Consider the following 27,621-nt stretch of genomic DNA (forward strand, 5'->3'; position numbering starts at 1 on the left):
TAGCAGAAGGCAAGGCGCGCGTTTTTCTGCATTTTTTTCGGCGAGGACAAGCGGTTGATATGCTTGTAAGTGTAGCATATGAAGCAAGAATCGAATGAGGCATTCGTAGACAGGTGCTAAATTCGCAGTATGGCCGCAGGTGACGATCTTATGACGGGTGTGCAGCCACAACAGGTTGGCAGCAAAGTGAGTATCGCTAACTGAAAGCTCTCTGCTGTAGCCCCAGTGGCGCAATTGGTTAGCGCACGGTACTTATAAGGCAGTAGCCGTGAGCAATGCCGGGGTTGTGAGTTCGAGCCTCACCTGGGGCATACTTTTATTTCGTAGCAGCTGACTCTGAAAGCATCGGGACGCGAGAGTTGAGATGTATCACCTGCTTGAGACACATAAGTGTGCGTGCATTATAGTCACCGATCGCGTGTTCCTCGGTAGTATAGTGGTTAGTATCCCCGCCTGTCACGCGGGAGACCGGGGTTCGATTCCCCGCCGGGGAGGTGCGATTTTTATATCTTGAAAGTTGCACGCGTGGCCCGAAAGGACATTAACGTTGCGATCAAGGAATGTAGTTACTGCAAAATCGTAAGAAAGTCTGCGTCTTAGGAAGTGTTTCTCGCATTCTTCACACGACGTCGTCGTTTCACGACTTACAGGGGTTGCTGTTGACGCTGAATCAGCTCACCCCAGGCTTAATGATCGAGCTCGAGGCACCCAAGAAAAAGAATAATTTTAGCAGAGCGTGGTTTCGATCCACGGACCTCTGGGTTATGGGCCCAGCACGCTTCCACTGCGCCACTCTGCTGCGTGGAGCCGTCCGCGCTCTTCGGTGCGTGACATGGGACACTTGGAAAGCGTTGTCTGCGTCGGTTTCCCGCGCCTACCGTTTAATTAAGTGCTTAACATCTCTCAGCTTGACTTGTCTCGACTTTGCTCGACTGACGCTGCGCTGACGCTTGCACGAAGCGATATTTACCGCAATCGTCTCGAGATGCAGCTGCGAGATGCTCAGGATTAACATTGCACTCCACGAAGGTGGAGACATTCGAATCCACTGCCTAGCTACGCGCCCGCAACTAACAAAATGCCGACCCTGCCAGGATTCGAACCTGGAATCTTCTGATCCGTAGTCAGACGCGTTATCCGTTGCGCCACAGGGCCACTGTTTGCGTTTTCTATCACGAGGCGGGTGCACATCGCAAAGCAACGTGTTCTCCGTGGCTCGGCAACTGCATGTCGTCCACTGACAACGGCGCCGCGGCCACTCTGGTCTTGCGCACTCTGCAGGGAGCTGCCAAGGAAGGCATCTCTCCTCCAGCTGCTCGGCCACGGTGCGCCTGCACGGCTTAGAGCTTGCCACACATCTGCCCTCGCTGTTGGACAGGTAGCAGAAGGCAAGGCGCGCGTTTTTCTGCATTTTTTTCGGCGAGGACAAGCGGTTGATATGCTTGTAAGTGTAGCATATGAAGCAAGAATCGAATGAGGCATTCGTAGACAGGTGCTAAATTCGCAGTATGGCCGCAGGTGACGATCTTATGACGGGTGTGCAGCCACAACAGGTTGGCAGCAAAGTGAGTATCGCTAACTGAAAGCTCTCTGCTGTAGCCCCAGTGGCGCAATTGGTTAGCGCACGGTACTTATAAGGCAGTAGCCGTGAGCAATGCCGGGGTTGTGAGTTCGAGCCTCACCTGGGGCATACTTTTATTTCGTAGCAGCTGACTCTGAAAGCATCGGGACGCGAGAGTTGAGATGTATCACCTGCTTGAGACACATAAGTGTGCGTGCATTATAGTCACCGATCGCGTGTTCCTCGGTAGTATAGTGGTTAGTATCCCCGCCTGTCACGCGGGAGACCGGGGTTCGATTCCCCGCCGGGGAGGTGCGATTTTTATATCTTGAAAGTTGCACGCGTGGCCCGAAAGGACATTAACGTTGCGATCAAGGAATGTAGTTACTGCAAAATCGTAAGAAAGTCTGCGTCTTAGGAAGTGTTTCTCGCATTCTTCACACGACGTCGTCGTTTCACGACTTACAGGGGTTGCTGTTGACGCTGAATCAGCTCACCCCAGGCTTAATGATCGAGCTCGAGGCACCCAAGAAAAAGAATAATTTTAGCAGAGCGTGGTTTCGATCCACGGACCTCTGGGTTATGGGCCCAGCACGCTTCCACTGCGCCACTCTGCTGCGTGGAGCCGTCCGCGCTCTTCGGTGCGTGACATGGGACACTTGGAAAGCGTTGTCTGCGTCGGTTTCCCGCGCCTACCGTTTAATTAAGTGCTTAACATCTCTCAGCTTGACTTGTCTCGACTTTGCTCGACTGACGCTGCGCTGACGCTTGCACGAAGCGATATTTACCGCAATCGTCTCGAGATGCAGCTGCGAGATGCTCAGGATTAACATTGCACTCCACGAAGGTGGAGACATTCGAATCCACTGCCTAGCTACGCGCCCGCAACTAACAAAATGCCGACCCTGCCAGGATTCGAACCTGGAATCTTCTGATCCGTAGTCAGACGCGTTATCCGTTGCGCCACAGGGCCACTGTTTGCGTTTTCTATCACGAGGCGGGTGCACATCGCAAAGCAACGTGTTCTCCGTGGCTCGGCAACTGCATGTCGTCCACTGGCAACGGCGCCGCGGCCACTCTGGTCTTGCGCACTCTGCAGGGAGCTGCCAAGGAAGGCATCTCTTTTCCAGCTGCTCGGCCACGGTGCGCCTGCACGGCTTAGAGCTTGCCACACATCTGCCCTCGCTGTTGGACAGGTAGCAGAAGGCAAGGCGCGCGTTTTTCTGCATTTTTTTCGGCGAGGACAAGCGGTTGATATGCTTGTAAGTGTAGCATATGAAGCAAGAATCGAATGAGGCATTCGTAGACAGGTGCTAAATTCGCAGTATGGCCGCAGGTGACGATCTTATGACGGGTGTGCAGCCACAACAGGTTGGCAGCAAAGTGAGTATCGCTAACTGAAAGCTCTCTGCTGTAGCCCCAGTGGCTCAGTTCCGCCGCGGCCGCGGCCGTGTGCAGACGTGCGGTTGTGGTCGCTTCGCCTGTGCTTAAGGGCGCACGCAGCTGTTGGTACTGTAAGTACTCCTTCAAGAAAGTGATGGAAGATGAGTTGAGACGTTACACGCTACGATTTGGATTTCCGTATGGATTTGCACGACCACAGGTTCACGAACTCGTTGACTGGTTTTACGATCGATTGGGACTGCGAGATGACGAAGTTCTTGGGTTTTCGTATGATTTTCTTGCGAACGCTGTTTATGTAAAATTGATTAGTGACGATCCTTGCGTTCGTATTATGACCCTCACGGAGGGCACAGCGGATTTTGTGAATTCTAAAGGCGAAATTTGTAAAGTATCCGTTAGTCATGCTGGGCTAGGGCTACGAACCGTCCGTATCTTTAATCTGCCTTTCGAAGTTAGCTTCGATAGACTTCGGCAAGCGTTGTCTCCCTACGGTAATGTCTTACAAATTCATGCCGAACAATGGAGGGGTTACAAACATTTCAATGTTGATAACGGCGTTCGGAATGCGAAAATTGATTTGACGAAGCACATCCCGTCCAACATTTTGGTGCAGGGTTTTCGGGCGCTGGTGATGTACGAAGGACAACCGCGAACTTGCGTACTTTGTGGTTCTACGGACCATTTAAAATCTGCTTGTCCCCGTGTCCGGGCGGGTCGCCGAGGAATGCAACATCGTCTTACACCTCTCGATGGGCACGATGGCAATCGGTTGTCTTACGCGCAGACATTGATGGAGTCGCCTACGACACACCCGACGCTCCACCAACCGGCTGCGGTGACCCCAGACGCCGGTGCGGTCGTTGTAAACAACTCTGCGGCAACCCCCGAATGTCCCGTTCGTAGTGATGTCGCCGATATCGACAGCCACGCTGTACACCTGCAGGTTTCCCCGACTGTCGGCCTTCGTGCCGACCATGCAGGACCGACTCCCGTCCCTACTCCAACTACGTCCGTCGAGCTGAAGCAGTTGTCGGATGGTGGCGACAGGTCGCGCGTTTCTTGCCCCCCTGACGTGGCACCCCCCACACCCCTCCCTCTCGGCGGTGACCTATCTGAGGAAGGCTCTACACACAGTCTCTTAACGGACGTCCAAACCGTTTCTGACGGCGACGCACCTCCCCCGAGAACCGGGAAATCTAAGCGGTCGGCACGAAAGCAGAGTGAGGAGGAGATCCGCACTCTGGAAAAGAAATTGCAGCGCACTATAAAGCAGATCCGAAAAGACGGCAGTGAACGCGGCGGCACAGATGAAATGGGTTCCGTCGCGCGCCACGTGGGGGAGGCCGATATGGAGATGCATGTCGACCGTCCGCGTTCTGAGCTGATGGATACTGGCCATCAGCATACGCCAGCTGACAAGTCTTGGGCAGACGAAAGTGAATAAACTGGACCCTTTCTATCCCCACCATGCAAGATTATAAACTTGCCACAGTTAATTTAAATAGGATCGCATCCGATGTCAAACTTAAATGCTTGACCGACTATCTATATGCCGCCGATATAGATATAGTTTTCTTCCAAGAAGTTGTGTCACCCAAGGTTGGAGAAATACCTGGGTATGATGCCATATTAAATCTTGGCACTGAGGCGGGCACTGCGATTTTATTTAAAGCTGGCATCGCTTATCAACCTACAGCGCTTTTAGACACGGGACGCGGCATTGCCGCCCAATTCCAGGATTTGCTTCTCCTGAACGTGTACGCCCCGACAGGATCCGCTGGCAGAAGGGACAGAAGTGATTTTTTTAGGGCTGAAGTTGTGCCCTTATTGACAAACGTGCGTCGGAAGCTCATCCTGGGTGGGGATTTCAACTGTGTTTTACGCAAAGAAGATCAAAGTCCGAATTTTAATTTTTGTCCCGAGCTACTAATGTTAACAGATGGACTGCATTTACAAGATAGTTGGTGTCATCTTCGACCACACACGATGGGCTATACCTATGTAAGTGCTGCTTCTTCTAGCCGTTTGGATAGGTTTTATGTTTCTCAAGATCTTTTACATACCATTCGTGATTGTGAACTATGGCCGCTCAGTTTCAGTGACCACTCCGCATACCATATAACGATTCGGAATGTGCGACAGCAGACCTTTTTGGGACGCGGCACGTGGCAGCTGAATGTCTCGCTGTTAGATGAAGCGGAGTTACGGCGTTGCCTCGTTGACACCTGGCAGCAGTGCCTCCAGAGGCAAGCTCGGTATAGGGAGCGCGTTCTTTGGTGGACGGAGCTTCTTAAGCCGCGGATTAAGAAATGTATTTACCAGTTTGCCAGGACCAGGGCTTATTGGAGGAAACGGTCTCTAGAATTTTAATTTCCTCGGTTTACGCCAGCTGTACAGCGATCCCTCTGCTTTGTCCGACAACCTGATCCGCATCAAGCGTATCAAAGCAAAAATTACTGCTTTAGTTCGTGAAGCTCTTGTTGGCAATCGGGTACGATCGCGCTCTTCTGATGACGTCGCCCACGAGTCCGCATCGTTATTCCATCTCATACGGGAAACCAAACGTGGTAAACAAAAAATTATTGCTCATCTGAAGGATGCTGGCGGGAATCTGTACAATGAGCAGGGTGCTATCAAGACGCATGTTTTCAATTATTTTCGACAACATTATTCCGAGTCAGATACCGATCTATCGGCGGGGGACGATTTTTTAAACGACATCGCCTCCACGGTCGATCAGGATGATAACGCTGCTCTCTTGGCCAATGTCACAAACTCTGAAGTTAAGTCCATCCTTGCGTGCGCTGCCAAGAACAAAGCCGCCGGCTTAGACGGCTTGCCGGTCGAATTTTATTCACGGTTCTGGGATGTGATCGGCGACGAATTGACCGCCATGTATAACGACCTGTTATCGCGTCCTGCCTTCCCCCCGCAGTTCACGGAAGGAATGGTTGTCCTGGTTCCCAAAACATCCAATCCGACTATGTTAAATGACTTTCGGCCAATTACGTTGCTTAACTCCGATTTTAAGATCTTGACTAGGATTATTAACACCAGGCTTAAAGTACTTCTTGGCAAAGTACTTGGCCCTTATCAGACGAGTGCAGTCAGTGGTCGATCGATGTTAAATGCCCTGTGTGAATATCGCGACCTGACTTATTTAACTTGGATTACCAACACTGATTTGGCGTTATTGTTTCTCGACTTTGATAAGGCGTTTGATAGAGTTAATCACGGCTTTTTATTGCGCACAATGAGTCAGATGGGATTCAACCAGCGTTTTCGACAGCTTATTCAGAAATGTATCTGCGGAACGTCTTCACGCGTGAAGGTTAACGGCCAGTTAACCGCCCCCGTGCCCATACGACAGGCAGTGCGACAAGGGTGCCCACTTTCTATGACGTTATTCTCGATCGCTATAGAGCCACTTCTTAAAAAGTTTTACGTAACTTTACACGGGTTGCAAACGTTAAACACAAAAACGGTCTGCCACGCCTATGCCGACGATATCAGTGTGCTTATTACTAACACCGAAGAGCTGGGGTCAGTTCGTCGGATTGTCCATCAGTACTCTGTCGCTTGTGGCGCTAGACTTAATGAGCGAAAGTCCAAAATTATGCCGTTAGGTCGCAACCCCCACTCCATCGGTATTTCTTGGTTGGACAAGACCGAAGACCTGTGGCATCTCGGCCTGGTTATATCACCGAACCCCCAGGCCCTGCTCCACGTGAATTGGGAACGTAAGCTTACCATCTTACGTGCGGTGATCAAAGAACATAACATGCGGTCTTTAGACCGGACGCAGAGGGCACAGTTTATTAATAGTTACGTTTTCAGTAAGCTCTATCACACTGCCGCTGTTTTACCAATCCCGACAGCCATTGCGAAAAAAATTTTAGCACTTGCTTGCTGGTATGTCTGGCGAGGGAACATCTTTAAAGTTTCCTTTAAAGCTACCTCGTTATTTCGTTCCCGCGGTGGCTTAGGCGTCAAAGACGTTGAATCCCAATGTGTGGCGACTTTTTTAACTCGTACTTCCCGCATACTACACAGTAACCCAAATAGTCTCACGGAACGGCTTTTCAACACCTTACGTCCCAAGGATTTGTCTGCGCCAACGTCTGTGGGACACATTCATCCTGAACTTGGCTATATCCGGCGGTATTATGTGGAGCTCAGCTATGTTCAGGACAACCCGCATCCGTTCAACACGGCGGCGACCTATCGTGCTCTTACTAAACGGCAGCTGGATAACCCAATTGAGAAGAAATATTTAGGCAAAAACTGGAGAAATGTATGGAAGAACATTAGTTATCCGCTCCTTCGCTCCAGAGTTCGATCTGTTTGGTATGACGCTGTCAATGAGGTGATTCCCACTGGAGAGAAATTGCACAAAATCAAGCTGCGGCCCACCCCGTTTTGTGAGAAGTGTAACTTAGTGGAAACGCTGCCGCATCTCTTCCACTGCCGGGATCAAACACAAATATGGCAGTGGACGCGAAAGAAACTCGCAGTCATTAATAGGACGTCGGATTCTTCCATTCAACTTCATGACGCGCTTCAACCAGACTGGCAGCTTTATCCTCAATCTAAGAATAATAGTTATGTCTGGCTCATGGGCCAGTTCGTCTATTACATGCTCGTCCATACAACGCCAACGCTACACGATTATCAGATGTACCTCATCGAAGAGTACTATGCGATTAAGAAATTGCGACAGTATCAAGACCAGTTTCAAAATTTTCTCACTATTGCTTTAAGTGATGGCAGAATTTAAGTTTACGGATCCATTGGACGGATTTTTTTTTTTTCACTACTTTGTTATATTGTTGTTGTTTCCATGGATATGGTCTGCTCCGCACCATCAGCTGTGGGTGATTTGCATCATGGGTCAAACGGCGGTACTGAGTGCACAGTGCACTTGGCCTCGAACATTTAATTGTTTTTTGGAGTTCCCTTTCATTTTCAAATGACAGCACTTTACTTTTGGTTCCGCAGAGCGACACCCAGAAGAGGCTCCTCATTTGTTTACTTTCATTTCGCATTATTTTTCATCAAAGCTGCACGAAGATTTCGTACGAACCAGGAGTTTCCAGCAGCTTCTATCCTCCTATCAAGAGGCTTTACAATACGGGAAATGGTTGTTTTGGCATGTCCCTGCTCTATGGTGTCACCACGTTACCAGCGCGCATCTTCCAATGCATGGCACGCTCAGGGTTTTGAGAAGCGGCAATCCACACTCACCCATCGGGAAACAGAATGCACAATACTTATCAACGACATGGAAACTGGGAAAATTCTTTCTACGCGAAGACCAACTTTGAGTACCTGTTGTGCTGGATTTCATACTGTGCTGCGTAATCCTAAGGCCAGACATGGATTTCTTTTTAACATTCTGTTTATATTTATAAAAACAATGGAACACACATGACGCCACATTACAAATTAAACAAAATATAATAATACTTCTGGAACTATAAATTCACATCACAAAACGATGCACATGGGTGCGGGGTATGGCGGTGACATCGTGGCCAGGCCTCAGGATTGCGACCCCTGCCCACCTTGCCGCCGGCTGCCTAGCACTCACGTGCATTACAAAAAAAAAAAAAAAAAAAAAAAAAAAAATGGATAAGGCGTCAAAAAAAAAATTGTGTAAAAAAAAAAAAAAAAAAAGAATGGATAAGGCATCGGTCTCCTAAACCGGGGATTGTGGGTTCGAGTCCCACCAGAGGTACACGAAAAAAAAAAAAAAAAAAAAAAAAAAGTGGCGCAATTGGTTAGCGCACGGTACTTATAAGGCAGTAGCCGTGAGCAATGCCGGGGTTGTGAGTTCGAGCCTCACCTGGGGCATACTTTTATTTCGTAGCAGCTGACTCTGAAAGCATCGGGACGCGAGAGTTGAGATGTATCACCTGCTTGAGACACATAAGTGTGCGTGCATTATAGTCACCGATCGCGTGTTCCTCGGTAGTATAGTGGTTAGTATCCCCGCCTGTCACGCGGGAGACCGGGGTTCGATTCCCCGCCGGGGAGGTGCGATTTTTATATCTTGAAAGTTGCACGCGTGGCCCGAAAGGACATTAACGTTGCGATCAAGGAATGTAGTTACTGCAAAATCGTAAGAAAGTCTGCGTCTTAGGAAGTGTTTCTCGCATTCTTCACACGACGTCGTCGTTTCACGACTTACAGGGGTTGCTGTTGACGCTGAATCAGCTCACCCCAGGCTTAATGATCGAGCTCGAGGCACCCAAGAAAAAGAATAATTTTAGCAGAGCGTGGTTTCGATCCACGGACCTCTGGGTTATGGGCCCAGCACGCTTCCACTGCGCCACTCTGCTGCGTGGAGCCGTCCGCGCTCTTCGGTGCGTGACATGGGACACTTGGAAAGCGTTGTCTGCGTCGGTTTCCCGCGCCTACCGTTTAATTAAGTGCGTAACATCTCTCAGCTTGACTTGTCTCGACTTTGCTCGACTGACGCTGCGCTGACGCTTGCACGAAGCGATATTTACCGCAATCGTCTCGAGATGCAGCTGCGAGATGCTCAGGATTAACATTGCACTCCACGAAGGTGGAGACATTCGAATCCACTGCCTAGCTACGCGCCCGCAACTAACAAAATGCCGACCCTGCCAGGATTCGAACCTGGAATCTTCTGATCCGTAGTCAGACGCGTTATCCGTTGCGCCACAGGGCCACTGTTTGCGTTTTCTATCACGAGGCGGGTGCACATCGCAAAGCAACGTGTTCTCCGTGGCTCGGCAACTGCATGTCGTCCACTGACAACGGCGCCGCGGCCACTCTGGTCTTGCGCACTCTGCAGGGAGCTGCCAAGGAAGGCATCTCTCCTCCAGCTGCTCGGCCACGGTGCGCCTGCACGGCTTAGAGCTTGCCACACATCTGCCCTCGCTGTTGGACAGGTAGCAGAAGGCAAGGCGCGCGTTTTTCTGCATTTTTTTCGGCGAGGACAAGCGGTTGATATGCTTGTAAGTGTAGCATATGAAGCAAGAATCGAATGAGGCATTCGTAGACAGGTGCTAAATTCGCAGTATGGCCGCAGGTGACGATCTTATGACGGGTGTGCAGCCACAACAGGTTGGCAGCAAAGTGAGTATCGCTAACTGAAAGCTCTCTGCTGTAGCCCCAGTGGCGCAATTGGTTAGCGCACGGTACTTATAAGGCAGTAGCCGTGAGCAATGCCGGGGTTGTGAGTTCGAGCCTCACCTGGGGCATACTTTTATTTCGTAGCAGCTGACTCTGAAAGCATCGGGACGCGAGAGTTGAGATGTATCACCTGCTTGAGACACATAAGTGTGCGTGCATTATAGTCACCGATCGCGTGTTCCTCGGTAGTATAGTGGTTAGTATCCCCGCCTGTCACGCGGGAGACCGGGGTTCGATTCCCCGCCGGGGAGGTGCGATTTTTATATCTTGAAAGTTGCACGCGTGGCCCGAAAGGACATTAACGTTGCGATCAAGGAATGTAGTTACTGCAAAATCGTAAGAAAGTCTGCGTCTTAGGAAGTGTTTCTCGCATTCTTCACACGACGTCGTCGTTTCACGACTTACAGGGGTTGCTGTTGACGCTGAATCAGCTCACCCCAGGCTTAATGATCGAGCTCGAGGCACCCAAGAAAAAGAATAATTTTAGCAGAGCGTGGTTTCGATCCACGGACCTCTGGGTTATGGGCCCAGCACGCTTCCACTGCGCCACTCTGCTGCGTGGAGCCGTCCGCGCTCTTCGGTGCGTGACATGGGACACTTGGAAAGCGTTGTCTGCGTCGGTTTCCCGCGCCTACCGTTTAATTAAGTGCGTAACATCTCTCAGCTTGACTTGTCTCGACTTTGCTCGACTGACGCTGCGCTGACGCTTGCACGAAGCGATATTTACCGCAATCGTCTCGAGATGCAGCTGCGAGATGCTCAGGATTAACATTGCACTCCACGAAGGTGGAGACATTCGAATCCACTGCCTAGCTACGCGCCCGCAACTAACAAAATGCCGACCCTGCCAGGATTCGAACCTGGAATCTTCTGATCCGTAGTCAGACGCGTTATCCGTTGCGCCACAGGGCCACTGTTTGCGTTTTCTATCACGAGGCGGGTGCACATCGCAAAGCAACGTGTTCTCCGTGGCTCGGCAACTGCATGTCGTCCACTGACAACGGCGCCGCGGCCACTCTGGTCTTGCGCACTCTGCAGGGAGCTGCCAAGGAAGGCATCTCTCCTCCAGCTGCTCGGCCACGGTGCGCCTGCACGGCTTAGAGCTTGCCACACATCTGCCCTCGCTGTTGGACAGGTAGCAGAAGGCAAGGCGCGCGTTTTTCTGCATTTTTTTCGGCGAGGACAAGCGGTTGATATGCTTGTAAGTGTAGCATATGAAGCAAGAATCGAATGAGGCATTCGTAGACAGGTGCTAAATTCGCAGTATGGCCGCAGGTGACGATCTTATGACGGGTGTGCAGCCACAACAGGTTGGCAGCAAAGTGAGTATCGCTAACTGAAAGCTCTCTGCTGTAGCCCCAGTGGCGCAATTGGTTAGCGCACGGTACTTATAAGGCAGTAGCCGTGAGCAATGCCGGGGTTGTGAGTTCGAGCCTCACCTGGGGCATACTTTTATTTCGTAGCAGCTGACTCTGAAAGCATCGGGACGCGAGAGTTGAGATGTATCACCTGCTTGAGACACATAAGTGTGCGTGCATTATAGTCACCGATCGCGTGTTCCTCGGTAGTATAGTGGTTAGTATCCCCGCCTGTCACGCGGGAGACCGGGGTTCGATTCCCCGCCGGGGAGGTGCGATTTTTATATCTTGAAAGTTGCACGCGTGGCCCGAAAGGACATTAACGTTGCGATCAAGGAATGTAGTTACTGCAAAATCGTAAGAAAGTCTGCGTCTTAGGAAGTGTTTCTCGCATTCTTCACACGACGTCGTCGTTTCACGACTTACAGGGGTTGCTGTTGACGCTGAATCAGCTCACCCCAGGCTTAATGATCGAGCTCGAGGCACCCAAGAAAAAGAATAATTTTAGCAGAGCGTGGTTTCGATCCACGGACCTCTGGGTTATGGGCCCAGCACGCTTCCACTGCGCCACTCTGCTGCGTGGAGCCGTCCGCGCTCTTCGGTGCGTGACATGGGACACTTGGAAAGCGTTGTCTGCGTCGGTTTCCCGCGCCTACCGTTTAATTAAGTGCGTAACATCTCTCAGCTTGACTTGTCTCGACTTTGCTCGACTGACGCTGCGCTGACGCTTGCACGAAGCGATATTTACCGCAATCGTCTCGAGATGCAGCTGCGAGATGCTCAGGATTAACATTGCACTCCACGAAGGTGGAGACATTCGAATCCACTGCCTAGCTACGCGCCCGCAACTAACAAAATGCCGACCCTGCCAGGATTCGAACCTGGAATCTTCTGATCCGTAGTCAGACGCGTTATCCGTTGCGCCACAGGGCCACTGTTTGCGTTTTCTATCACGAGGCGGGTGCACATCGCAAAGCAACGTGTTCTCCGTGGCTCGGCAACTGCATGTCGTCCACTGACAACGGCGCCGCGGCCACTCTGGTCTTGCGCACTCTGCAGGGAGCTGCCAAGGAAGGCATCTCTCCTCCAGCTGCTCGGCCACGGTGCGCCTGCACGGCTTAGAGCTTGCCACACATCTGCCCTCGCTGTTGGACAGGTAGCAGAAGGCAAGGCGCGCGTTTTTCTGCATTTTTTTCGGCGAGGACAAGCGGTTGATATGCTTGTAAGTGTAGCATATGAAGCAAGAATCGAATGAGGCATTCGTAGACAGGTGCTAAATTCGCAGTATGGCCGCAGGTGACGATCTTATGACGGGTGTGCAGCCACAACAGGTTGGCAGCAAAGTGAGTATCGCTAACTGAAAGCTCTCTGCTGTAGCCCCAGTGGCGCAATTGGTTAGCGCACGGTACTTATAAGGCAGTAGCCGTGAGCAATGCCGGGGTTGTGAGTTCGAGCCTCACCTGGGGCATACTTTTATTTCGTAGCAGCTGACTCTGAAAGCATCGGGACGCGAGAGTTGAGATGTATCACCTGCTTGAGACACATAAGTGTGCGTGCATTATAGTCACCGATCGCGTGTTCCTCGGTAGTATAGTGGTTAGTATCCCCGCCTGTCACGCGGGAGACCGGGGTTCGACTCCCCGCCGGGGAGGTGCGATTTTTATATCTTGAAAGTTGCACGCGTGGCCCGAAAGGACATTAACGTTGCGATCAAGGAATGTAGTTACTGCAAAATCGTAAGAAAGTCTGCGTCTTAGGAAGTGTTTCTCGCATTCTTCACACGACGTCGTCGTTTCACGACTTACAGGGGTTGCTGTTGACGCTGAATCAGCTCACCCCAGGCTTAATGATCGAGCTCGAGGCACCCAAGAAAAAGAATAATTTTAGCAGAGCGTGGTTTCGATCCACGGACCTCTGGGTTATGGGCCCAGCACGCTTCCACTGCGCCACTCTGCTGCGTGGAGCCGTCCGCGCTCTTCGGTGCGTGACATGGGACACTTGGAAAGCGTTGTCTGCGTCGGTTTCCCGCGCCTACCGTTTAATTAAGTGCGTAACATCTCTCAGCTTGACTTGTCTCGACTTTGCTCGACTGACGCTGCGCTGACGCTTGCACGAAGCGATATTTACCGCAATCGTCTCGAGATGCAGCTGCGAGATGCTCAGGATTAACATTGCACTCCACGAAGGTGGAGACATTCGAATCCACTGCCTAGCTACGCGCCCGCAACTAACAAAATGCCGACCCTGCCAGGATTCGAACCTGGAATCTTCTGATCCGTAGTCAGACGCGTTATCCGTTGCGCCACAGGGCCACTGTTTGCGTTTTCTATCACGAGGCGGGTGCACATCGCAAAGCAACGTGTTCTCCGTGGCTCGGCAACTGCATGTCGTCCACTGACAACGGCGCCGCGGCCACTCTGGTCTTGCGCACTCTGCAGGGAGCTGCCAAGGAAGGCATCTCTCCTCCAGCTGCTCGGCCACGGTGCGCCTGCACGGCTTAGAGCTTGCCACACATCTGCCCTCGCTGTTGGACAGGTAGCAGAAGGCAAGGCGCGCGTTTTTCTGCATTTTTTTCGGCGAGGACAAGCGGTTGATATGCTTGTAAGTGTAGCATATGAAGCAAGAATCGAATGAGGCATTCGTAGACAGGTGCTAAATTCGCAGTATGGCCGCAGGTGACGATCTTATGACGGGTGTGCAGCCACAACAGGTTGGCAGCAAAGTGAGTATCGCTAACTGAAAGCTCTCTGCTGTAGCCCCAGTGGCGCAATTGGTTAGCGCACGGTACTTATAAGGCAGTAGCCGTGAGCAATGCCGGGGTTGTGAGTTCGAGCCTCACCTGGGGCATACTTTTATTTCGTAGCAGCTGACTCTGAAAGCATCGGGACGCGAGAGTTGAGATGTATCACCTGCTTGAGACACATAAGTGTGCGTGCATTATAGTCACCGATCGCGTGTTCCTCGGTAGTATAGTGGTTAGTATCCCCGCCTGTCACGCGGGAGACCGGGGTTCGATTCCCCGCCGGGGAGGTGCGATTTTTATATCTTGAAAGTTGCACGCGTGGCCCGAAAGGACATTAACGTTGCGATCAAGGAATGTAGTTACTGCAAAATCGTAAGAAAGTCTGCGTCTTAGGAAGTGTTTCTCGCATTCTTCACACGACGTCGTCGTTTCACGACTTACAGGGGTTGCTGTTGACGCTGAATCAGCTCACCCCAGGCTTAATGATCGAGCTCGAGGCACCCAAGAAAAAGAATAATTTTAGCAGAGCGTGGTTTCGATCCACGGACCTCTGGGTTATGGGCCCAGCACGCTTCCACTGCGCCACTCTGCTGCGTGGAGCCGTCCGCGCTCTTCGGTGCGTGACATGGGACACTTGGAAAGCGTTGTCTGCGTCGGTTTCCCGCGCCTACCGTTTAATTAAGTGCGTAACATCTCTCAGCTTGACTTGTCTCGACTTTGCTCGACTGACGCTGCGCTGACGCTTGCACGAAGCGATATTTACCGCAATCGTCTCGAGATGCAGCTGCGAGATGCTCAGGATTAACATTGCACTCCACGAAGGTGGAGACATTCGAATCCACTGCCTAGCTACGCGCCCGCAACTAACAAAATGCCGACCCTGCCAGGATTCGAACCTGGAATCTTCTGATCCGTAGTCAGACGCGTTATCCGTTGCGCCACAGGGCCACTGTTTGCGTTTTCTATCACGAGGCGGGTGCACATCGCAAAGCAACGTGTTCTCCGTGGCTCGGCAACTGCATGTCGTCCACTGACAACGGCGCCGCGGCCACTCTGGTCTTGCGCACTCTGCAGGGAGCTGCCAAGGAAGGCATCTCTCCTCCAGCTGCTCGGCCACGGTGCGCCTGCACGGCTTAGAGCTTGCCACACATCTGCCCTCGCTGTTGGACAGGTAGCAGAAGGCAAGGCGCGCGTTTTTCTGCATTTTTTTCGGCGAGGACAAGCGGTTGATATGCTTGTAAGTGTAGCATATGAAGCAAGAATCGAATGAGGCATTCGTAGACAGGTGCTAAATTCGCAGTATGGCCGCAGGTGACGATCTTATGACGGGTGTGCAGCCACAACAGGTTGGCAGCAAAGTGAGTATCGCTAACTGAAAGCTCTCTGCTGTAGCCCCAGTGGCGCAATTGGTTAGCGCACGGTACTTATAAGGCAGTAGCCGTGAGCAATGCCGGGGTTGTGAGTTCGAGCCTCACCTGGGGCATACTTTTATTTCGTAGCAGCTGACTCTGAAAGCATCGGGACGCGAGAGTTGAGATGTATCACCTGCTTGAGACACATAAGTGTGCGTGCATTATAGTCACCGATCGCGTGTTCCTCGGTAGTATAGTGGTTAGTATCCCCGCCTGTCACGCGGGAGACCGGGGTTCGATTCCCCGCCGGGGAGGTGCGATTTTTATATCTTGAAAGTTGCACGCGTGGCCCGAAAGGACATTAACGTTGCGATCAAGGAATGTAGTTACTGCAAAATCGTAAGAAAGTCTGCGTCTTAGGAAGTGTTTCTCGCATTCTTCACACGACGTCGTCGTTTCACGACTTACAGGGGTTGCTGTTGACGCTGAATCAGCTCACCCCAGGCTTAATGATCGAGCTCGAGGCACCCAAGAAAAAGAATAATTTTAGCAGAGCGTGGTTTCGATCCACGGACCTCTGGGTTATGGGCCCAGCACGCTTCCACTGCGCCACTCTGCTGCGTGGAGCCGTCCGCGCTCTTCGGTGCGTGACATGGGACACTTGGAAAGCGTTGTCTGCGTCGGTTTCCCGCGCCTACCGTTTAATTAAGTGCGTAACATCTCTCAGCTTGACTTGTCTCGACTTTGCTCGACTGACGCTGCGCTGACGCTTGCACGAAGCGATATTTACCGCAATCGTCTCGAGATGCAGCTGCGAGATGCTCAGGATTAACATTGCACTCCACGAAGGTGGAGACATTCGAATCCACTGCCTAGCTACGCGCCCGCAACTAACAAAATGCCGACCCTGCCAGGATTCGAACCTGGAATCCTCTGATCCGTAGCCAGACGCGTTATCCGTTGCGCCACAGGGCCACTGTTTGCGTTTTCTATCACGAGGCGGGTGCACATCGCAAAGCAACGTGTTCTCCGTGGCTCGGCAACTGCATGTCGTCCACTGACAACGGCGCCGCGGCCACTCTGGTCTTGCGCACTCTGCAGGGAGCTGCCAAGGAAGGCATCTCTCCTCCAGCTGCTCGGCCACGGTGCGCCTGCACGGCTTAGAGCTTGCCACACATCTGCCCTCGCTGTTGGACAGGTAGCAGAAGGCAAGGCGCGCGTTTTTCTGCATTTTTTTCGGCGAGGACAAGCGGTTGATATGCTTGTAAGTGTAGCATATGAAGCAAGAATCGAATGAGGCATTCGTAGACAGGTGCTAAATTCGCAGTATGGCCGCAGGTGACGATCTTATGACGGGTGTGCAGCCACAACAGGTTGGCAGCAAAGTGAGTATCGCTAACTGAAAGCTCAATTCCGGCTTGAGCCGTCGTGGAGAGCGGACGTGTTTTCGCTGTGCTCCGTCGCTGCTCAGGGCAAGGCAAGTTTGCTGCTGCTTGTGACGCCGTATTCTGTTGTTTATCTGGTTATTAGTTGTTTTTTCGTTCAGTTATCAATACTTCGTTTTGTGCTGTCTGGGTGCTCGTGTTGATGTTTGTGTAATGGTGCCAGTTTGAAGATGGCTTTGATTTCTAGACGAGATACTCTTAAGTTTACTTTTGAACGTGGATGTGTTAAACCGTCTGCCCTCGAATTTCAATATTTTGTGATTGAACAAGTCAAGATTCCTTCCGATGCTATTACTGGAATACATTTGTCGCACCTTGCAACTGTCGGATTTGTCAAATTGAAGGATTCTGCTCTCTGTAGTCGTATCGTTGAAGATAGTGGTGGTGTTATGAGATTTACACGTTCTGATGGGAGTGTTACCGAAGTTCACGTCTCTTTTGGTGGCCTTGGTTTGCGTACGGTGCGGATATTTGAACTTCCTTTCGAAATCCCTTGTGATCATGTGAGCGAGGTTTTACGTCCATATGGACGTGTCCTTTCTATTCACGACGAAAAGTGGGGAAATGATTATCCGTTGCCTGTACTGAACGGCGTGAGGCAGGTTCGAATTGATTTGATGAAGCACATCCCGTCCTTCATCAGTGTATCCGGGTATCGTGCTTTAGTTATTTATGATGGACAACCGCGAACTTGTTCTATATGTAACTCAACGGAGCACGTTCGCGCCGAGTGTTCGCGACGTCGGATCGCGCAGTTGCCACCCGGAGACAGCGTCACGCGTTCACCTGGCGTTGTAAATATACCGCTCTCGTATGCGGCAGCGGCTGTCAGCGCTCCACCGTCCCCTCCCGTTGCGACAAGTGTCATCCAAGCGACGAGTACCGAAACTGTCTCTCAAGCAGTTCCCCTCCACGATTCCACGGTCTCTGACCAGGGTGAACCTGCTTTACCCCGGATACACAACGAAGTGCCAGTTAACCCAGAGGTTTCGCCTGATACTCACCAGCTTCGAACTGATGAGACAGCGCTCCAGGAGGTGGAATACTCAGCCACTGTCGGAGCTACTCTGCCTCACTCCCCACCGGATGGCGGGCAAGATATGGTCTCTTCATCTCCTAGATCGCGAAAAAACAAGAAGAGGCGGATTGCCCATCCGGCGGCGGCGCACGAGGCCCCAAAAACCAGGGAAAAGTTGCGTCAGATTACGACGATGGACAATGACCAAAGCAATGAGGGACCAGAGGAAACTAAGGATATTTCAGATAGTTCCACGTATAGTCCAGATAGGGAAGATGGTCGAAACCCTGTCCCACACAGGTCTCGAGGAGTGATAGAGTGTACAGAAGGCTTGGCGGCTCCCAATGATGGTCCACCCCGACGGCCATCTCGTGAATGTAGCACGGATCGGTCTTCCCCTCGGATGGACTGGGTGACGGACAAGGAAGATGACTGTGTACCACGGGCACCGACGGCAGTTGACACGCTGCCAATGATCATTGATAGCATGACCGTTGATGAAAGTCTCCTTGCAGGGCACCCTGGATCGCTGCGCTAAATTGAAATGCCTAATTTGTCCACAGACAATAACAGTAAGATTGTGTTGAACGTTACACTGGTTTTTATGTTGGTGTGTCCATTTGTTTTATCTTCTTAAATGGAACGACGTTTACAGAGAATGTCACAGACTTACAATATAATGACTTTGAATATTAACAGGATTAGGAGTCCAACAAAATTGGCGGCTTTGAAAGATTTCTTGTATAATTCGGATACCGATATTGCTCTCTTGCAGGAGGTAATGGTCAGTGAATTTAATTTCCCGGGGTTTACCGAAATTTTAAATGTTGCTTTCGAAAATGAATGTGGAACGGCTATTTTGGTGAAACATGGTATACCGGCGGAGCCTTTGTGTCTTCTAGAATCCGGTCGCGGAATCTCTTGTAAAGTCTTTAATACAACGGTTGTAAATGTCTATGCCCCCTCTGGTAGCAGCTCCCGAGCGGCCAGGACAACTTTTTTCACCGGTGAAATGGTTCACTTATTAACAGACAATTCAGATAATATCATCATAGCTGGCGACTGGAACTGTGTACTGAAGCCAAAGGATCAAAAACCGAACTTTAACTTCTCTCAAGCACTGAACGATTGTGTCACAGCCTTACGTCTTACAGACGCATGGGAACTATTTCACCCCACAGCTGTCAAATTTACATATATGACGAACTTGGCGGCCAGTCGAATTGACAGAATTTATATATCCGATAGTTTAATGCAGTGTGCATCTTCAATAGACACGATTCCCACCAGTTTTTCTGATCACTGTGGAGTTCGTTGTAGCATACATCTTGACCGGCAAAAGACCTATTGGGGACGCGGGCTTTGGAAATTGAATGTCAGTCTCCTTAACGAAACAGACTTAAATGAATCCATCCAAGTGACCTGGAATATGTGCCTCAGAGCGAGACCCAGATACGTTTCCACCATTGCGTGGTGGACCAACTACGCTAAAAGGAAGCTGCGGATGACTTTGATCGACTATGGCAAGGCAAGGGCTAAACTTCGGAAAGACACTATCGAATTTTATTATACCTGTTTGCGAGAACTGTATGATCGTCCAGTTTTGTCTGCTGACCATTTCATGCAAATAAAGAAATTTAAGGCGATTTTAACCCAACTGAAACGAAGACAACTTGATGGTCTGAAGGTGAAGTCAAGATCACATTCCACTGTCGAGGATGAAACTGCCTCTTTATATCATCTCCTCCGGCATGCAAAGAATAGAAGGAATAGTTTTATCAACACCCTGCGCGATGTGAATAACGATGTGCTCCATGAACAACGTGACATCATTAACGAAATCCATCGCTTTTTTACGAGTTTATATGCTGCAACTGACGTCAATGAACAGTCTGTGGCGACGTTACTTAACGGCACAGACTCGATAGTTACTGAGGACGAGAATAGGGCGATATTGGACATCTTTTCTAGTGATGATGTTTTGGATATCGTCAAAACTTCTCCGGTAAACAAGACGCCTGGGCCGGATGGTTTACCAGTCGAATTTTACTACAGGTTTTGGAATGTTCTAGGCGATGCGTTCACCGCCGTCATCAATGAAATCATCAACGGTATCTCCATACCCTCGGAGTTTAAAGAGGGTGTCTTTGTGATGGTTCCCAAGGGGCGAGGAATGAAGGATGTCCGTCGTCTGCGACCTATATGTTTATTAAATGGAGACTACAAAATTGCTGCCCGTGCACTGAAATTGCGCCTGACTCCAGTCCTACAACGTGTCATTGCGCAGGACCAAACGGCCCTTCCGCATAGAAGTATCCTCAAAACAGTCAGTGAATATCGTGATGTGATTTCAATTTTTTCAGCAGCTCAACTTAAAGGTGCTCTATGCTTTATTGATTTTGCCAATGCATTTGACCGGATTGATCATCGTTATCTTTTTAAAACAATGTCGGCCCTGGGTTTTGGGGGACGGTGCTTGCAGTCTTTGCAAAGTATGATTACTGGGATGACGGCAAAAGTACTTGTCAACGGTCACTGCACGAGAGCCATAAATATTTGTCGCGGATTCCCGCAAGGAAGCCCACTCTCCATGCTGCTCTATGTCATAGCTCTGGAACCTCTTGTCCGACGTTTAAATGTTCGTTTGGAAGGGATCACGATTATGTCGGTAAAGAAAGTAACCAATGTGTATGCAGACGATTTAGGAGTCATAGTTCGGAGTGACGACGATGTTCAAGCTCTTCAGACCGCCTTACACATTTATTGTGGTGCTACTGGTGCAGCTGTGAATCACACGAAAAGCTCTATGCTCAGCCTGAATGGTTATGCGAACGCAGACTTAGATTGGATCACGTCCACGAACCAACATAAGTCCCTCGGTGTCACATTTTCTAGCTGCCCGCTCAAGATGGCTGCAGTTAACTGGAAGAACATGCTTACCAACATCAGAGGCTCATTAATAGAGCATCGAAATAGGGACCTCAATTTAATGCAAAGGGTACAACTGATTAACTGTGTGATCCTGTCAAAAGCGATTTACCTAGGGCAATGTCTTCCTATCCCCTTGGGCATCGCCAAAAATATCACGAGGGCAGTTTGTCAGCTGTTATGGAGGGGCTGTATTTTTAAAGTGGCAGCTCGTACAGTGACCTTACCTCCGGTCGCCGGTGGCCTCGGACTCACAGATATTCGCCAAAAGACAGTGACTTTATTTATCAAGCGTACTCGAGAACACCTCCGTAAGTACCCCGAGAGTATTACGACGCAACTGTTTCACCTGACTGAACCTAAGAGTTTAGTTGCTCCTGTCAATGTGGCTCCGATTAATTTCAAACTGCAGCACGTCAGACTTTACTTCACTGAGATCAGTTACGAAGAGGGTATACATCTGACACACAGCCGCAGCGCCACGTCATCTGCTACTTCTATTCCATGGCGCTGTTCAGTCAGGAATCGAATCGAGAAAAAATATCCATCCAAAGATTGGATTACTGTTTGGAAGAATATTCATAATAAAGTCTTAACAATGTCAGTAAGGTCGACATGGTATCACGTGGTTAACGATATCATCGCAAATAATGAGAGGCTACATGCTATAGGACTTCATGATACTCCCTTGTGTCGCCGTTGTGGATATGTTGATACGACAGTTCACAGGTTTACTTGCCAAGGATACAATACCATATGGAACCACATTAAGCAACAGGTCGCATTCCTCAGGCGCAATGATGGTAGATTCATCACCACCGCTGAACTCTCGGCCCCGGACGTGATGTATTTTCCGCGTCAGAAACATAATACCATACTGTGGTTATACGGCAATTTTGTTCATTTTGTCATCCACAAATCGACCACGGACACCATTGAGGACTACAACTGCTACATCACGGAGGAATATTACAAGCTCCGCGCCCACCGCAACCACAACAAGCATTTTGGAAATATGCTACAAATACTCTTTCAAAAGGAAGGTATTGGATGATGTGTTGACTGATATACTGTGCCTATAACCAGAGATCAGTGTCATGTATTGTGTGTGTCCTTAAGAAGACTACGTTTCTCAGTTTTCCAATTAACTTTTCTTTATTTATTCACAATTTTCAACAGATCATGTTCACCCATTTTGAATAACTATCCAACGTTACAGAATAAGTTCATTTGGCTGGAGAAATTTGCATTTATCACCACGTTTGCAATGGATTCCCTTACGTGCGAAGAAGCATTTCATTTGATTTTCGCAATGAAGCTCGCCGAAGAAGGCGCATGAAGGAGAGCGAATGGAAGGGCTAGAAGGGGAGATGGGAGGCCCTAAAAAAAAAAAAAAAAAAAAGTGGCGCAATTGGTTAGCGCACGGTACTTATAAGGCAGTAGCCGTGAGCAATGCCGGGGTTGTGAGTTCGAGCCTCACCTGGGGCATACTTTTATTTCGTAGCAGCTGACTCTGAAAGCATCGGGACGCGAGAGTTGAGATGTATCACCTGCTTGAGACACATAAGTGTGCGTGCATTATAGTCACCGATCGCGTGTTCCTCGGTAGTATAGTGGTTAGTATCCCCGCCTGTCACGCGGGAGACCGGGGTTCGATTCCCCGCCGGGGAGGTGCGATTTTTATATCTTGAAAGTTGCACGCGTGGCCCGAAAGGACATTAACGTTGCGATCAAGGAATGTAGTTACTGCAAAATCGTAAGAAAGTCTGCGTCTTAGGAAGTGTTTCTCGCATTCTTCACACGACGTCGTCGTTTCACGACTTACAGGGGTTGCTGTTGACGCTGAATCAGCTCACCCCAGGCTTAATGATCGAGCTCGAGGCACCCAAGAAAAAGAATAATTTTAGCAGAGCGTGGTTTCGATCCACGGACCTCTGGGTTATGGGCCCAGCACGCTTCCACTGCGCCACTCTGCTGCGTGGAGCCGTCAGCGCTCTTCGGTGCGTGACATGGGACACTTGGAAAGCGTTGTCTGCGTCGGTTTCCCGCGCCTACCGTTTAATTAAGTGCGTAACATCTCTCAGCTTGACTTGTCTCGACTTTGCTCGACTGACGCTGCGCTGACGCTTGCACGAAGCGATATTTACCGCAATCGTCTCGAGATGCAGCTGCGAGATGCTCAGGATTAACATTGCACTCCACGAAGGTGGAGACATTCGAATCCACTGCCTAGCTACGCGCCCGCAACTAACAAAATGCCGACCCTGCCAGGATTCGAACCTGGAATCTTCTGATCCGTAGTCAGACGCGTTATCCGTTGCGCCACAGGGCCACTGTTTGCGTTTTCTATCACGAGGCGGGTGCACATCGCAAAGCAACGTGTTCTCCGTGGCTCGGCAACTGCATGTCGTCCACTGACAACGGCGCCGCGGCCACTCTGGTCTTGCGCACTCTGCAGGGAGCTGCCAAGGAAGGCATCTCTCCTCCAGCTGCTCGGCCACGGTGCGCCTGCACGGCTTAGAGCTTGCCACACATCTGCCCTCGCTGTTGGACAGGTAGCAGAAGGCAAGGCGCGCGTTTTTCTGCATTTTTTTCGGCGAGGACAAGCGGTTGATATGCTTGTAAGTGTAGCATATGAAGCAAGAATCGAATGAGGCATTCGTAGACAGGTGCTAAATTCGCAGTATGGCCGCAGGTGACGATCTTATGACGGGTGTGCAGCCACAACAGGTTGGCAGCAAAGTGAGTATCGCTAACTGAAAGCTCTCTGCTGTAGCCCCAGTGGCGCAATTGGTTAGCGCACGGTACTTATAAGGCAGTAGCCGTGAGCAATGCCGGGGTTGTGAGTTCGAGCCTCACCTGGGGCATACTTTTATTTCGTAGCAGCTGACTCTGAAAGCATCGGGACGCGAGAGTTGAGATGTATCACCTGCTTGAGACACATAAGTGTGCGTGCATTATAGTCACCGATCGCGTGTTCCTCGGTAGTATAGTGGTTAGTATCCCCGCCTGTCACGCGGGAGACCGGGGTTCGATTCCCCGCCGGGGAGGTGCGATTTTTATATCTTGAAAGTTGCACGCGTGGCCCGAAAGGACATTAACGTTGCGATCAAGGAATGTAGTTACTGCAAAATCGTAAGAAAGTCTGCGTCTTAGGAAGTGTTTCTCGCATTCTTCACACGACGTCGTCGTTTCACGACTTACAGGGGTTGCTGTTGACGCTGAATCAGCTCACCCCAGGCTTAATGATCGAGCTCGAGGCACCCAAGAAAAAGAATAATTTTAGCAGAGCGTGGTTTCGATCCACGGACCTCTGGGTTATGGGCCCAGCACGCTTCCACTGCGCCACTCTGCTGCGTGGAGCCGTCCGCGCTCTTCGGTGCGTGACATGGGACACTTGGAAAGCGTTGTCTGCGTCGGTTTCCCGCGCCTACCGTTTAATTAAGTGCGTAACATCTCTCAGCTTGACTTGTCTCGACTTTGCTCGACTGACGCTGCGCTGACGCTTGCACGAAGCGATATTTACCGCAATCGTCTCGAGATGCAGCTGCGAGATGCTCAGGATTAACATTGCACTCCACGAAGGTGGAGACATTCGAATCCACTGCCTAGCTACGCGCCCGCAACTAACAAAATGCCGACCCTGCCAGGATTCGAACCTGGAATCTTCTGATCCGTAGTCAGACGCGTTATCCGTTGCGCCACAGGGCCACTGTTTGCGTTTTCTATCACGAGGCGGGTGCACATCGCAAAGCAACGTGTTCTCCGTGGCTCGGCAACTGCATGTCGTCCACTGACAACGGCGCCGCGGCCACTCTGGTCTTGCGCACTCTGCAGGGAGCTGCCAAGGAAGGCATCTCTCCTCCAGCTGCTCGGCCACGGTGCGCCTGCACGGCTTAGAGCTTGCCACACATCTGCCCTCGCTGTTGGACAGGTAGCAGAAGGCAAGGCGCGCGTTTTTCTGCATTTTTTACGGCGAGGACAAGCGGTTGATATGCTTGTAAGTGTAGCATATGAAGCAAGAATCGAATGAGGCATTCGTAGACAGGTGCTAAATTCGCAGTATGGCCGCAGGTGACGATCTTATGACGGGTGTGCAGCCACAACAGGTTGGCAGCAAAGTGAGTATCGCTAACTGAAAGCTCTCTGCTGTAGCCCCAGTGGCGCAATTGGTTAGCGCACGGTACTTATAAGGCAGTAGCCGTGAGCAATGCCGGGGTTGTGAGTTCGAGCCTCACCTGGGGCATACTTTTATTTCGTAGCAGCTGACTCTGAAAGCATCGGGACGCGAGAGTTGAGATGTATCACCTGCTTGAGACACATAAGTGTGCGTGCATTATAGTCACCGATCGCGTGTTCCTCGGTAGTATAGTGGTTAGTATCCCCGCCTGTCACGCGGGAGACCGGGGTTCGATTCCCCGCCGGGGAGGTGCGATTTTTATATCTTGAAAGTTGCACGCGTGGCCCGAAAGGACATTAACGTTGCGATCAAGGAATGTAGTTACTGCAAAATCGTAAGAAAGTCTGCGTCTTAGGAAGTGTTTCTCGCATTCTTCACACGACGTCGTCGTTTCACGACTTACAGGGGTTGCTGTTGACGCTGAATCAGCTCACCCCAGGCTTAATGATCGAGCTCGAGGCACCCAAGAAAAAGAATAATTTTAGCAGAGCGTGGTTTCGATCCACGGACCTCTGGGTTATGGGCCCAGCACGCTTCCACTGCGCCACTCTGCTGCGTGGAGCCGTCCGCGCTCTTCGGTGCGTGACATGGGACACTTGGAAAGCGTTGTCTGCGTCGGTTTCCCGCGCCTACCGTTTAATTAAGTGCGTAACATCTCTCAGCTTGACTTGTCTCGACTTTGCTCGACTGACGCTGCGCTGACGCTTGCACGAAGCGATATTTACCGCAATCGTCTCGAGATGCAGCTGCGAGATGCTCAGGATTAACATTGCACTCCACGAAGGTGGAGACATTCGAATCCACTGCCTAGCTACGCGCCCGCAACTAACAAAATGCCGACCCTGCCAGGATTCGAACCTGGAATCTTCTGATCCGTAGTCAGACGCGTTATCCGTTGCGCCACAGGGCCACTGTTTGCGTTTTCTATCACGAGGCGGGTGCACATCGCAAAGCAACGTGTTCTCCGTGGCTCGGCAACTGCATGTCGTCCACTGACAACGGCGCCGCGGCCACTCTGGTCTTGCGCACTCTGCAGGGAGCTGCCAAGGAAGGCAACTCTCCTCCAGCTGCTCGGCCACGGTGCGCCTGCACGGCTTAGAGCTTGCCACACATCTGCCCTCGCTGTTGGACAGGTAGCAGAAGGCAAGGCGCGCGTTTTTCTGCATTTTTTACGGCGAGGACAAGCGGTTGATATGCTTGTAAGTGTAGCATATGAAGCAAGAATCGAATGAGGCATTCGTAGACAGGTGCTAAATTCGCAGTATGGCCGCAGGTGACGATCTTATGACGGGTGTGCAGCCACAACAGGTTGGCAGCAAAGTGAGTATCGCTAACTGAAAGCTCTCTGCTGTAGCCCCAGTGGCGCAATTGGTTAGCGCACGGTACTTATAAGGCAGTAGCCGTGAGCAATGCCGGGGTTGTGAGTTCGAGCCTCACCTGGGGCATACTTTTATTTCGTAGCAGCTGACTCTGAAAGCATCGGGACGCGAGAGTTGAGATGTATCACCTGCTTGAGACACATAAGTGTGCGTGCATTATAGTCACCGATCGCGTGTTCCTCGGTAGTATAGTGGTTAGTATCCCCGCCTGTCACGCGGGAGACCGGGGTTCGATTCCCCGCCGGGGAGGTGCGATTTTTATATCGCGAAAGTTGCACGCGTGGCCCGAAAGGACATTAACGTTGCGATCAAGGAATGTAGTTACTGCAAAATCGTAAGAAAGTCTGCGTCTTAGGAAGTGTTTCTCGCATTCTTCACACGACGTCGTCGTTTCACGACTTACAGGGGTTGCTGTTGACGCTGAATCAGCTCACCCCAGGCTTAATGATCGAGCTCGAGGCACCCAAGAAAAAGAATAATTTTAGCAGAGCGTGGTTTCGATCCACGGACCTCTGGGTTATGGGCCCAGCACGCTTCCACTGCGCCACTCTGCTGCGTGGAGCCGTCAGCGCTCTTCGGTGCGTGACATGGGACACTTGGAAAGCGTTGTCTGCGTCGGTTTCCCGCGCCTACCGTTTAATTAAGTGCGTAACATCTCTCAGCTTGACTTGTCTCGACTTTGCTCGACTGACGCTGCGCTGACGCTTGCACGAAGCGATATTTACCGCAATCGTCTCGAGATGCAGCTGCGAGATGCTCAGGATTAACATTGCACTCCACGAAGGTGGAGACATTCGAATCCACTGCCTAGCTACGCGCCCGCAACTAACAAAATGCCGACCCTGCCAGGATTCGAACCTGGAATCTTCTGATCCGTAGTCAGACGCGTTATCCGTTGCGCCACAGGGCCACTGTTTGCGTTTTCTATCACGAGGCGGGTGCACATCGCAAAGCAACGTGTTCTCCGTGGCTCGGCAACTGCATGTCGTCCACTGACAACGGCGCCGCGGCCACTCTGGTCTTGCGCACTCTGCAGGGAGCTGCCAAGGAAGGCATCTCTCCTCCAGCTGCTCGGCCACGGTGCGCCTG

General features: G+C 50.9%; 46 non-coding genes across 46 annotated transcripts; 22 read left to right on the forward strand and 24 right to left on the reverse strand.

The window, feature by feature from the left end:
- Positions 1-219: 219 nt before the first annotated feature.
- Trnai-uau (transfer RNA isoleucine (anticodon UAU)) lies at positions 220-311 on the forward strand. Its single transcript is given in 2 exon segments — positions 220-257; positions 276-311. It is a non-coding gene; the product is annotated as a tRNA-Ile (tRNA).
- Positions 312-422: 111 nt separating this feature from the next.
- Positions 423-494, forward strand: Trnad-guc (transfer RNA aspartic acid (anticodon GUC)). The gene has a single exon. It is a non-coding gene; the product is annotated as a tRNA-Asp (tRNA).
- Positions 495-727: 233 nt separating this feature from the next.
- Positions 728-799, reverse strand: Trnam-cau (transfer RNA methionine (anticodon CAU)). The gene has a single exon. It is a non-coding gene; the product is annotated as a tRNA-Met (tRNA).
- A 283-nt stretch (positions 800-1,082) lies between these two features.
- On the reverse strand, positions 1,083-1,155 carry Trnar-acg (transfer RNA arginine (anticodon ACG)). Its single transcript has one exon. It is a non-coding gene; the product is annotated as a tRNA-Arg (tRNA).
- Positions 1,156-1,598: 443 nt separating this feature from the next.
- On the forward strand, positions 1,599-1,690 carry Trnai-uau (transfer RNA isoleucine (anticodon UAU)). The gene is given in 2 exon segments: positions 1,599-1,636; positions 1,655-1,690. It is a non-coding gene; the product is annotated as a tRNA-Ile (tRNA).
- Positions 1,691-1,801: 111 nt separating this feature from the next.
- Trnad-guc (transfer RNA aspartic acid (anticodon GUC)) lies at positions 1,802-1,873 on the forward strand. Its single transcript has one exon. It is a non-coding gene; the product is annotated as a tRNA-Asp (tRNA).
- Positions 1,874-2,106: 233 nt separating this feature from the next.
- Positions 2,107-2,178, reverse strand: Trnam-cau (transfer RNA methionine (anticodon CAU)). The gene has a single exon. It is a non-coding gene; the product is annotated as a tRNA-Met (tRNA).
- Positions 2,179-2,461: 283 nt separating this feature from the next.
- Positions 2,462-2,534, reverse strand: Trnar-acg (transfer RNA arginine (anticodon ACG)). Its single transcript has one exon. It is a non-coding gene; the product is annotated as a tRNA-Arg (tRNA).
- A 6,395-nt stretch (positions 2,535-8,929) lies between these two features.
- Trnad-guc (transfer RNA aspartic acid (anticodon GUC)) lies at positions 8,930-9,001 on the forward strand. Its single transcript has one exon. It is a non-coding gene; the product is annotated as a tRNA-Asp (tRNA).
- Positions 9,002-9,234: 233 nt separating this feature from the next.
- Trnam-cau (transfer RNA methionine (anticodon CAU)) lies at positions 9,235-9,306 on the reverse strand. Its single transcript has one exon. It is a non-coding gene; the product is annotated as a tRNA-Met (tRNA).
- Positions 9,307-9,589: 283 nt separating this feature from the next.
- Positions 9,590-9,662, reverse strand: Trnar-acg (transfer RNA arginine (anticodon ACG)). The gene has a single exon. It is a non-coding gene; the product is annotated as a tRNA-Arg (tRNA).
- A 443-nt stretch (positions 9,663-10,105) lies between these two features.
- On the forward strand, positions 10,106-10,197 carry Trnai-uau (transfer RNA isoleucine (anticodon UAU)). The gene is given in 2 exon segments: positions 10,106-10,143; positions 10,162-10,197. It is a non-coding gene; the product is annotated as a tRNA-Ile (tRNA).
- Positions 10,198-10,308: 111 nt separating this feature from the next.
- Positions 10,309-10,380, forward strand: Trnad-guc (transfer RNA aspartic acid (anticodon GUC)). The gene has a single exon. It is a non-coding gene; the product is annotated as a tRNA-Asp (tRNA).
- Positions 10,381-10,613: 233 nt separating this feature from the next.
- Trnam-cau (transfer RNA methionine (anticodon CAU)) lies at positions 10,614-10,685 on the reverse strand. The gene has a single exon. It is a non-coding gene; the product is annotated as a tRNA-Met (tRNA).
- Positions 10,686-10,968: 283 nt separating this feature from the next.
- Positions 10,969-11,041, reverse strand: Trnar-acg (transfer RNA arginine (anticodon ACG)). The gene has a single exon. It is a non-coding gene; the product is annotated as a tRNA-Arg (tRNA).
- Positions 11,042-11,484: 443 nt separating this feature from the next.
- Trnai-uau (transfer RNA isoleucine (anticodon UAU)) lies at positions 11,485-11,576 on the forward strand. Its single transcript is given in 2 exon segments — positions 11,485-11,522; positions 11,541-11,576. It is a non-coding gene; the product is annotated as a tRNA-Ile (tRNA).
- Positions 11,577-11,687: 111 nt separating this feature from the next.
- On the forward strand, positions 11,688-11,759 carry Trnad-guc (transfer RNA aspartic acid (anticodon GUC)). The gene has a single exon. It is a non-coding gene; the product is annotated as a tRNA-Asp (tRNA).
- Positions 11,760-11,992: 233 nt separating this feature from the next.
- Trnam-cau (transfer RNA methionine (anticodon CAU)) lies at positions 11,993-12,064 on the reverse strand. The gene has a single exon. It is a non-coding gene; the product is annotated as a tRNA-Met (tRNA).
- Positions 12,065-12,347: 283 nt separating this feature from the next.
- Trnar-acg (transfer RNA arginine (anticodon ACG)) lies at positions 12,348-12,420 on the reverse strand. Its single transcript has one exon. It is a non-coding gene; the product is annotated as a tRNA-Arg (tRNA).
- A 443-nt stretch (positions 12,421-12,863) lies between these two features.
- On the forward strand, positions 12,864-12,955 carry Trnai-uau (transfer RNA isoleucine (anticodon UAU)). Its single transcript is given in 2 exon segments — positions 12,864-12,901; positions 12,920-12,955. It is a non-coding gene; the product is annotated as a tRNA-Ile (tRNA).
- A 111-nt stretch (positions 12,956-13,066) lies between these two features.
- On the forward strand, positions 13,067-13,138 carry Trnad-guc (transfer RNA aspartic acid (anticodon GUC)). Its single transcript has one exon. It is a non-coding gene; the product is annotated as a tRNA-Asp (tRNA).
- Positions 13,139-13,371: 233 nt separating this feature from the next.
- On the reverse strand, positions 13,372-13,443 carry Trnam-cau (transfer RNA methionine (anticodon CAU)). The gene has a single exon. It is a non-coding gene; the product is annotated as a tRNA-Met (tRNA).
- Positions 13,444-13,726: 283 nt separating this feature from the next.
- Positions 13,727-13,799, reverse strand: Trnar-acg (transfer RNA arginine (anticodon ACG)). Its single transcript has one exon. It is a non-coding gene; the product is annotated as a tRNA-Arg (tRNA).
- A 443-nt stretch (positions 13,800-14,242) lies between these two features.
- On the forward strand, positions 14,243-14,334 carry Trnai-uau (transfer RNA isoleucine (anticodon UAU)). The gene is given in 2 exon segments: positions 14,243-14,280; positions 14,299-14,334. It is a non-coding gene; the product is annotated as a tRNA-Ile (tRNA).
- Positions 14,335-14,445: 111 nt separating this feature from the next.
- Trnad-guc (transfer RNA aspartic acid (anticodon GUC)) lies at positions 14,446-14,517 on the forward strand. The gene has a single exon. It is a non-coding gene; the product is annotated as a tRNA-Asp (tRNA).
- A 233-nt stretch (positions 14,518-14,750) lies between these two features.
- Positions 14,751-14,822, reverse strand: Trnam-cau (transfer RNA methionine (anticodon CAU)). The gene has a single exon. It is a non-coding gene; the product is annotated as a tRNA-Met (tRNA).
- A 283-nt stretch (positions 14,823-15,105) lies between these two features.
- Trnar-acg (transfer RNA arginine (anticodon ACG)) lies at positions 15,106-15,178 on the reverse strand. The gene has a single exon. It is a non-coding gene; the product is annotated as a tRNA-Arg (tRNA).
- A 443-nt stretch (positions 15,179-15,621) lies between these two features.
- Trnai-uau (transfer RNA isoleucine (anticodon UAU)) lies at positions 15,622-15,713 on the forward strand. The gene is given in 2 exon segments: positions 15,622-15,659; positions 15,678-15,713. It is a non-coding gene; the product is annotated as a tRNA-Ile (tRNA).
- A 111-nt stretch (positions 15,714-15,824) lies between these two features.
- Positions 15,825-15,896, forward strand: Trnad-guc (transfer RNA aspartic acid (anticodon GUC)). Its single transcript has one exon. It is a non-coding gene; the product is annotated as a tRNA-Asp (tRNA).
- A 233-nt stretch (positions 15,897-16,129) lies between these two features.
- On the reverse strand, positions 16,130-16,201 carry Trnam-cau (transfer RNA methionine (anticodon CAU)). The gene has a single exon. It is a non-coding gene; the product is annotated as a tRNA-Met (tRNA).
- Positions 16,202-16,484: 283 nt separating this feature from the next.
- Positions 16,485-16,557, reverse strand: Trnar-acg (transfer RNA arginine (anticodon ACG)). The gene has a single exon. It is a non-coding gene; the product is annotated as a tRNA-Arg (tRNA).
- Positions 16,558-22,572: 6,015 nt separating this feature from the next.
- Positions 22,573-22,644, forward strand: Trnad-guc (transfer RNA aspartic acid (anticodon GUC)). Its single transcript has one exon. It is a non-coding gene; the product is annotated as a tRNA-Asp (tRNA).
- Positions 22,645-22,877: 233 nt separating this feature from the next.
- Trnam-cau (transfer RNA methionine (anticodon CAU)) lies at positions 22,878-22,949 on the reverse strand. The gene has a single exon. It is a non-coding gene; the product is annotated as a tRNA-Met (tRNA).
- A 283-nt stretch (positions 22,950-23,232) lies between these two features.
- Positions 23,233-23,305, reverse strand: Trnar-acg (transfer RNA arginine (anticodon ACG)). Its single transcript has one exon. It is a non-coding gene; the product is annotated as a tRNA-Arg (tRNA).
- A 443-nt stretch (positions 23,306-23,748) lies between these two features.
- Trnai-uau (transfer RNA isoleucine (anticodon UAU)) lies at positions 23,749-23,840 on the forward strand. Its single transcript is given in 2 exon segments — positions 23,749-23,786; positions 23,805-23,840. It is a non-coding gene; the product is annotated as a tRNA-Ile (tRNA).
- A 111-nt stretch (positions 23,841-23,951) lies between these two features.
- Positions 23,952-24,023, forward strand: Trnad-guc (transfer RNA aspartic acid (anticodon GUC)). The gene has a single exon. It is a non-coding gene; the product is annotated as a tRNA-Asp (tRNA).
- A 233-nt stretch (positions 24,024-24,256) lies between these two features.
- Trnam-cau (transfer RNA methionine (anticodon CAU)) lies at positions 24,257-24,328 on the reverse strand. Its single transcript has one exon. It is a non-coding gene; the product is annotated as a tRNA-Met (tRNA).
- Positions 24,329-24,611: 283 nt separating this feature from the next.
- Positions 24,612-24,684, reverse strand: Trnar-acg (transfer RNA arginine (anticodon ACG)). Its single transcript has one exon. It is a non-coding gene; the product is annotated as a tRNA-Arg (tRNA).
- Positions 24,685-25,127: 443 nt separating this feature from the next.
- On the forward strand, positions 25,128-25,219 carry Trnai-uau (transfer RNA isoleucine (anticodon UAU)). Its single transcript is given in 2 exon segments — positions 25,128-25,165; positions 25,184-25,219. It is a non-coding gene; the product is annotated as a tRNA-Ile (tRNA).
- A 111-nt stretch (positions 25,220-25,330) lies between these two features.
- Positions 25,331-25,402, forward strand: Trnad-guc (transfer RNA aspartic acid (anticodon GUC)). The gene has a single exon. It is a non-coding gene; the product is annotated as a tRNA-Asp (tRNA).
- A 233-nt stretch (positions 25,403-25,635) lies between these two features.
- On the reverse strand, positions 25,636-25,707 carry Trnam-cau (transfer RNA methionine (anticodon CAU)). Its single transcript has one exon. It is a non-coding gene; the product is annotated as a tRNA-Met (tRNA).
- Positions 25,708-25,990: 283 nt separating this feature from the next.
- Trnar-acg (transfer RNA arginine (anticodon ACG)) lies at positions 25,991-26,063 on the reverse strand. The gene has a single exon. It is a non-coding gene; the product is annotated as a tRNA-Arg (tRNA).
- A 443-nt stretch (positions 26,064-26,506) lies between these two features.
- On the forward strand, positions 26,507-26,598 carry Trnai-uau (transfer RNA isoleucine (anticodon UAU)). Its single transcript is given in 2 exon segments — positions 26,507-26,544; positions 26,563-26,598. It is a non-coding gene; the product is annotated as a tRNA-Ile (tRNA).
- Positions 26,599-26,709: 111 nt separating this feature from the next.
- On the forward strand, positions 26,710-26,781 carry Trnad-guc (transfer RNA aspartic acid (anticodon GUC)). The gene has a single exon. It is a non-coding gene; the product is annotated as a tRNA-Asp (tRNA).
- Positions 26,782-27,014: 233 nt separating this feature from the next.
- Positions 27,015-27,086, reverse strand: Trnam-cau (transfer RNA methionine (anticodon CAU)). Its single transcript has one exon. It is a non-coding gene; the product is annotated as a tRNA-Met (tRNA).
- Positions 27,087-27,369: 283 nt separating this feature from the next.
- Positions 27,370-27,442, reverse strand: Trnar-acg (transfer RNA arginine (anticodon ACG)). Its single transcript has one exon. It is a non-coding gene; the product is annotated as a tRNA-Arg (tRNA).
- Between the last annotated feature and the right edge of the window lie 179 nt (positions 27,443-27,621).

Source organism: Schistocerca nitens, chromosome 9, assembly GCF_023898315.1.
Source record: "Schistocerca nitens isolate TAMUIC-IGC-003100 chromosome 9, iqSchNite1.1, whole genome shotgun sequence".
Lineage (NCBI taxonomy): Eukaryota > Metazoa > Arthropoda > Insecta > Orthoptera > Acrididae > Schistocerca > Schistocerca nitens.